The following is an 8,402-nucleotide window of genomic DNA, read 5'->3' as shown; positions in this document are numbered from 1 at the left end:
AACGCAGAAGTTAGCAACAATTTTTGGATTTTTTTTATTTTGTTTTTATTCGATGCTTCATAAATGTCAAGTAATTTATGCTTTGATTTTTTTAAGGTTTCAGGGAGACGCCCCAAAGCTCTGAAACCGCACCAAAAACCTACCTCCGATGACTCCTTCTGCAACTTCCTCTCAATCACCTCCTAAGCCTTTGAAGAACGCTAGCAAGGCTGCGATTAAGGAGATGCTTCTGACTCCGAGGTTCTACACGACTGATTTTGATGAGATGGAGACGTTTTTCAACACCGAAGTCAACAAGAATTTGAACCAAACTGAGTTTGAGGCTTTGCTCCAGAAGAAATCAAGTCCCATCTTCCATTAGCCAGTATTTCATTTGCTTTATCTGGTTCTCTATTTCTAATGTCTTCCTTCGGCTTTGTTTGGAAGTGTTTTGAAGTATATGTTTTACATTAAACCAATATGCTAAAGAAAACATATTGTTATTGCCAATTTTGTTGTGGGTTTTTTTTCAGATCAATTCTTGCTTGCTTCTTTTTTGCAAGGAGGGAGACGACTGGAAGTTTGAAAATTTTTCTTTCTAATGAAGATAATTCAATTGTGTCTGAAGCGTTTATATTGCTTTGAACTCAATTTTCTAATATATTTGATATCTTTATGTAATTTTTCCACCTCTCCCATTTTTCTTGCATTCAGTAACCATTTTTGTTATATTTGTTTTGATGGTCAAACAAAAAGTGTCCTCAAGGTGTTCGACAGAAGGCCTATGAGACAATCGAAGGGACAACAATATCTTGTTCTTGTTGGGGAACTTGTCTAGTGAGGTTAGTAGTACCAAACAACTCCCATTTAAACCTTTTTTTTCTTTATTTTGTTATTCAACCATTAGTTATAGCTAAAATGTTTAGAATGGATAATTTTTTGTTTGTGGACTATGTGCATTTAATCCAGGAAAACTAGAAAATTGCACATGTTTAAAAATAGTTGTTTTGAAGTATATTGTTATGTTTAAAAATATTTATAAAAAGTTTTATTTTGTTATCCAACCATTGTTATGTTTAAAAATAGTTATATTATTTTTAAACATAACAATAAATTAAACTATGTGAAGTATATTGTTGTTTTCAAAATTTATTAGAGAAATATTGTTGTTTTGGGAGTTTGAGGCTAGAAGTCGAGGATTGAGGATTCGATTAATGTAGAGGTCAAAAGTTGAGAACTCGACAAACAAAGAAAAACTTGGAAATAATATGTATATTAGGGTTGTCGAGGGTTGAAGTTTCGACATACATAAGTCGAAACTTCAACCCTTGACAAGGAATATAAGTGGGTGAAACTAATTTTGTGATGAGGATCTCGCTCTAGAAGGAAATCTCGCTAATTTTGTGATGGGGATCTCGCTCTAGAAGGGAATCTCGCTAGAAATGTGGGTTGAATCTTGTGAGCATCGCTAGGAAGACAGTTTGTTAAATAAATGCTTGAGAATTTCGCTCATGAGGAGGATCTCGCTCATAATTGTCTTCACTATATTTACTTTCCATATATATATATATATATTACACATGACCAATGAGAAAAAAAACATTAATCATCATTAATGAAAAAATAACAACAATAACAGAATTTTGAATTGTAAGAGAGAGTGAGATTCTGAGCGAGATTGTAAGAGAGAGCGAGATTGTAAGAGAGAGCGAGATTGAGAGCGAGATTGTAAGAGAGAGTGAGATTGGGAGCGAGATTGTAAGAGAGAGCGAGATTGTAAGAGAAAGCGAGATTATGAGCGAGAGCGAGATTGTGAGCAAGAGCGAGATTGAGTTTAATTTGTTGTTATTTTAATTTGAAAAGTTTAATTTGTTGATATTTTTAAAAATAGTTATAAAAAGTTTAATTTATTGTTATGTTTAAAAATAGTAATAAAAAGTTTAAATTTATTGTTATGTTTAAAAAATTGATGTTCATAAAACTTAAAAAGTTTATGTATATAAACTAAAAAATATAATATTTTTTAATATACTTCTTATAAAAAGTATAATACAAAAAATTGATGTTTGTCTTTTTTTTTTTTTTTTTTTTTTTTTTAGAAAATGGCAGGCAAATGCTTGGGATTTTTGTTGTTTACAAATGGTAATATGATTAATACAAAAAAGTTATACATTATTATTTTAATTAACTTGTACATTATTCTTTTAATTAACTTATACATTATTCTTCTAATTAAGTTGTACATTATTCTTCTAATTAAGTTATACATTATTCTTCTAATTAAGTTATACATTATTCTTCTAATTAAGTTGTACATTATTCTTTTAATTAAGTTGTACATTATTCTTCTAATTAAGTTGTACATTATTCTTTTATTTAAGTTGTACATTATTCTTCTAATTAAGTTGTACATTATTCTTTTAATTAAGTTGTACATTATTCTTCTAATTGAGAAACAAATATTTTTTTAATTAAGAAATAAATATTTTTTTTTCCAGATCATGGCTTTAAACCCAAGACCTGTTGATCTCAATGTTTTGTACGACGAGTCCATTTTTATATCACTGATCTAGTTAATTTAAATTCTAAATTATCAATTTAGAAATTTAGGTGGAGAGACAAATGTTGTGTGACTAGGACAGCCATACATGTAGTCCGCCGATATAGATATATGTTTGATCTGTTTCAACCTGAACAGGTACATTACACTGAACCTAATTATTTTATACACATTTTTATTGTATTTGTCTTTAATATGATCTAATATAATATTTTGTGTTTTAGGTTATTTGGGAGTCGTACAAAATTATTATGCATACTTTGCCTAATTTTTGTACGAATTGTCAAAACATATTGCGGACGATGAGTCCTCTTATATGTTTTCACATTGGTGAATGACATCTTCTTGACAGGGTGATGAGACAATTTGATTTTCAGCAGAATATCTCATCGCCTTGTAATACTGAACTCGTATTGTATGATATTGACCTAAGGACTGGAGATTGGTCCGAAAAAGTTGCACATTTGATAGTGCGATGGCACTATCGTGCAAGGTTTATTGCAATGGGAGTTTCTCTTGAACAATTTGACACAGATGTCACTCCAGAATATATATTCATTGGTATAATAATATCACAAGGCGCTATGTCACTCGTCCGGGAGCAGCTGTGGGTCATCTGGTAAATGAATATTATCTAATTATTTTTAATTTAAATTTATTTTAAATATTGTCTAATTATTTTATAGTTCACAGAGATCGAACAACCGTAGACTCCGTGAGGTTACGAATGATCCGAACCAGGTCTTGCTATATGTAGTGGACAGCCAAAGCTATATGGCAGGAATTCATTATATGTACGATATATTATTGTTCCTCACCACTCCTAGACCGTAGAGGACCTATTTGGGAAAAGCAGGATGAGTTTATGAGGTTGCATATAATGTGGAAGAGTTGCCCCCTATGATGCAGACGCAAAGTCAAAACTGATTATGTTAGTCCGATGTGATGATGCCAACATTGGTTCATGACATTATGACTCAGAGGCTGGTCCTTCGTCTTTATACGTGCATGGACATGTCGGGGTCGGAGAGCATAATGAATATTTATATTATGAAAACGCTGCAGAGGTACCAGAGCAACATCAAGAAGGACCCGAGCAACCTCAAGTTCGAAGTCGACGACGACAACCAGCTCAAAATCGACGACGTCCGCCTTGTGGGACACATTGATTTTTATAATTATTTTTATATAAATGGGATATTTAATTTACATTTTTTATTTTTATGAGATATTATTTTTTTAAATTTATCTTTTTATATATATATGATATAGTAATTTTTGATATAGAAGCTTTTAAATGTCATTGACATAAATAATAATATACAGATAGTCACTAAATCTAAAAAAGTTAGGTAAAAAAAACTTCAATATTCAAATTTACATATTTTGATAATAATTGGGGATATAATAAATCAAATCAACACTCAAAACCTTCACATGCAAGTCTATAAATAAGACTGTATTATTGATATAAAGAACAAAAATTTTAATCACAATAGTGAGGTCAATAGTTTAAAAGATTTTACAATAATGATCTTGGATTCCTTTTGTACATTTGGTACCAAGATTTTGATGGAGTTTTTTTTCTTTTTTTTTTTAAATTATTAATAATAATAAAAAAAAATTAGAAATTATTTTTATAAAATGGAAAATTAAAAAAAAAAAAAGAGGAAAGAAAGAAGAAGGTGGAATGTGTAAAAAAAGAAAAAAAAAAAGGAAATTTGTACGGATATCTCGCTCTCGCTCTCGCTCAAAATCTCGATTTCACTCTCAAGATCTTGCTATCGCTCTCAAAATCTCGCTCTCTCAAACTCTCACTCTCTCTTAAATCTCGCTCTCTCTCTTACTCTTCCCTCTTTCGTTCTCTCCCAATACAAAATTATTTTTAACACATCAAATAATTATGAGTGTTATGAAGAAAGTCTCCGGAATGAGGAAGGTCTTTCATTTTCTCCACATCAAATAATTATGAGGAAGGTCTCTGGAATGATAATTAAACAGACTTAATAATAATGTTAGGGTAAGGTCGAGGATTTAAAGTTTGACGTGCAAATGTAAAGCGAAACGGGAAGGTCGAGGGTTCAAAATTCAACCTATCTAGGTCAAATTTTCAACCCTCAACTTATTTTTTTTTAAAAAAAACAACAATATTTTTACAAATAGTTTGAAAACAACAATATTTTCCTAAATAGTTTATAAAAGGACAATATCCTTTTAATTTTCCCTTTTAAAACCCCTCCATGGAAATGGGAATCGCTGAGAATCTGATTACTTTATTTTAGTACACTGGTTTGCTCTGTGTTTTTATAATTTTAGTACTGTTTCCACACAACGCCATGCACCCACTTGAGTAGGATTCCCCTTGAAGTTGACCATAAACGTAAGTGTAAGTATCGCAACTGATGACGATGAACTTCTTTTTGGTGTTGGAAATTGTGAACATAGGGACCATAAGACTGGGTCTGTTGTTGTTGATATCAGGAAGGTCATATTTTTGAGTTGTTTGTCCTAAAACTCGTAGTTTGTAAAGTTAAATATTTTCTATTATCAATAAAGATGTTATTCAACATTTATTCAATAAAGTTTTTATTGAATTTGTAAATTGCACTTATAAAAACTAAATCCAAAAAACTAAGATCTATGACTATTATATGAATACTACATAAAGATGGATCAAGTTCAAATAAATAGCCAAAAATATATATAGTATATGAATAAGGTTGGGTGCCATATTCTGGTAACACTATTGGATGCAGCCTACTCTATAGTTGTTACAATTTGTTGTAAGGTGCCACAAACGAAGTGATTCTAATTCGTTCATGTATTGACATGAGGAGTGGGGGCATCCTATGCAATGAGTTTGCATAAAATCGGACCAAGAAATAAGTCTTTACTTTTTAAGATTGACTATTTCGCTTAGATGACCTAGGTAACTAGATCTTAATCTTGAGCTAACTATGAACTCCTGTTTATTTGGGATTATCCTTAGATTTGCATAGGTGAGGGTTAGCTGAACAGTGTCGGCTCAATAAGCCTCTCATTTCAGGGGTAAGATAGAGTAGATAGCTGGGGACATAGGGTGCAAGATGAAATTCAAGCCTACCCGATTTAGGGATATGAAGAAGGTTGTTCTCTTAAGTCTTGTGTCCAGGTCTTGAACAAGGGGCCCCATCCTCTCATAGGCTCGAGAGGGATTCGTTTTAGTGATTGAATCACAAACCAATTGTTCATTAGAGGATCAGTGGAACTTAAGAAGCAAGATGTAATTTAAGGGATAAAATAACATTTGACTCAATTGTTATTACAAACAACCTGTGAAGGGTCGATTTACTGATTATGGTTAAATCAAGTGGACACAAATATATCTACAGTGAGAGTGCAATTATCGAGCTATAGTGGTGTGACTCAGTAGTTAACGAATATTGATTAATTCGATCTAAAGAGTTTTAGCCAATTAATCTAAAATCTTTGGAGTTCATGATTTGTAGGTTCATAAGGTCCCTCTACTAGCTCGTAAAACATGAACACCTTAGATTAGTGAATGGAGTAATTTTGAAATGTTCAAAATCAAAATTAAGTTTTCAATTTGAAGTGTTCAAATTGAATTTAGTGTTTCAATTTGAAGTGTTCAAATTGCAAATTAGGTTTGAATTTTAAATATTCAATTTCAAATTAGGGTTTGCATAATTATATTCAATATAATTAACGTTTAATTTATCGAAATTAAATGATATTGGAGAGTTTAAAATATTTAAATATTGATTTAAATATTGATTACATGAATAGAATTCATGTTTAAAATTAGGTGTTTGATTAATTTAATATTTGATATTAACTTATTATTTAATTAATTAAAAATCAAATCAATTTTCAATTTTCAATTCAATTTTAGAAATTGAATTTTGGATTTCATTTAATTTGAAGTAAATAAAAGGAAATTGAAAATCAATTTGTGATTTAGTGGAAAAATCCACAAAATTAGAGTTGCTTTGTTGCATTATCTAAACACTTATCACACTTTCTTAATTCTTATGTATATCCTATTCAGTACTTACATGTAAGGTTATATAAAAGCTTGGAATTTTCAGATTGAAGGATGATGGTGAAGGAACTCTTATCAAAGAGTACCTATGAGCGGAAGCAAGATTGTTCCAAATTCATTGTGACAGAAATACCGCGTTCATAAACAAGCAAACAAGTTATACATTTAACAACAAATTACGACATATTTTCCAAACTTAACTAACAAAGGACCGAGAGACATACCTCTTAAAGAACCTTTCTTCTTTGATCTCTCGCTCTCGTCAAGGGACTTCACCTCTTGTTGTCGCTATGCAAGCCAAACCAATCGTCCACCAAATCTCGCTATCACTCACCACTAAATGATCTTCTACACGAACAGGCAGCAAAGGAGGACACCACCACTCGATAACCTCAGTATTCTCGGAGTGACAATCTAGGAGGTGTGGACTCTGTTGGATTTGGTAGAGGGGGGAGGAAACAACAGTCGTTTACAACGACCAAGCAAGTGGGAAAAGTTTTGTCTCTATCGCAGAGACAGGTGCTTGATCATTTAGCAAAAGGTGCATGATCGTTTAGTAAAGCGGGGCTGATCGATTAGGTAAATCATTCACGCGTGTGATCGTTTAGAAAAGACTATGTGATCGTTTAGGTAAGCTGCGCGTGTGCACGATTGGTTAAGACAACTTGAGCTATCATGTATGCTCTCATTTACTAGACGATGGGCAATGTATTAATCGTGGAGCGATTTTCTGATCTCATTGCAAAATGAAAACTATCTTCATTTTATCCTTCAGTTACGAAAATTGAATGTAACCTCCCACTATCTCGTGTGGTTATGGAGAAAAAACCAACAATTATCTCATAATTGTTTAATTAAAAAAATAAATATAATCATATTATATTTATAATCTATAGTTTTAATATCACATCAAATGCAGAATATAAACCATAGTCATTTTCTCTTCTACTAGATATAAATCATATTAATATCCTTTTCCTCCAATTAATGTATCTCATACATCATGTCAACTATATCATATATAATTGACCAATTTAATCATATCATATACAATTAAACTCCCTCTTGTCAATTCGATCACTTCAAACTGATCCAAAAACTGATTCTTAACTTGAATCCATTGAGCTATCAAGGGGACCTTATGAACCTATTGCTCGAAGCTCCAATAGTACGTGAATAGCTGACTAAACTCTTTAGCCACGAGATCCACCATCCGTTAACTGCCAGACATTCCACTAAAGACCGACAGCTGCACTCTTCTCACCACAGATATATTTCTGTGTCCATCAGATATAACCAATCAATAGTAGGATAACCCATCACAGATGCTCGTAAGTATATTTGAGCTAATTTACTATTTTGCCCTAGTAGTTATATCTAACTCCTTAAGTACCACTGATCCCTCTAATGAACAATACAACATAGTTCTACTATGTGTGGACACCTCTCGGGCCATGTGATAAGCGCCTGCAATGCTTGTTAGATGTAAAGCTAGAGGTCCTTCTAGGATCCTTGCAAACACTCATAAAGAATGCTAACTTAGATCAAACTTAGAATCTATGATGGTCACTCTTAGATCCTAATCCAATGAATTGATTTAAATATCAAATCTAAAGCAAGATTTAAAAGAAAAAGACAACAAGATTTATACTATGGATAATATGAGTTTTGAAGAACACTACAAGCCATTTTATAGGTCAAATGATCATGGACAGACTAAGAAACTCAAAAGTCATTTAAATACAATTAATTGCAAATTGTAGAAAATAACACATATAAACTTGAAACTTAATTGCATACTAAATTATAAGTCAAAATGCA

At 31.8% G+C, this 8,402-nt stretch overlaps 1 long non-coding RNA gene across 1 annotated transcript; it reads left to right on the top strand.

The window, feature by feature from the left end:
• Positions 1–2,822, top strand: LOC120091868. The gene is made up of 3 exons (XR_005485854.1): positions 1–821; positions 2,582–2,677; positions 2,764–2,822. It is a non-coding gene; the product is annotated as an uncharacterized LOC120091868 (long non-coding RNA).
• The last annotated feature ends 5,580 nt before the right edge of the window (positions 2,823–8,402 follow it).

The sequence above is a fragment of the Benincasa hispida genome, chromosome 11 (genome assembly GCF_009727055.1).
Source record: "Benincasa hispida cultivar B227 chromosome 11, ASM972705v1, whole genome shotgun sequence".
Classification (NCBI taxonomy): domain Eukaryota; kingdom Viridiplantae; phylum Streptophyta; class Magnoliopsida; order Cucurbitales; family Cucurbitaceae; genus Benincasa; species Benincasa hispida.
The sequence above is the reverse complement of the archived record's forward strand: the minus strand, read 5'-3'. Positions and strand labels throughout refer to the sequence as shown.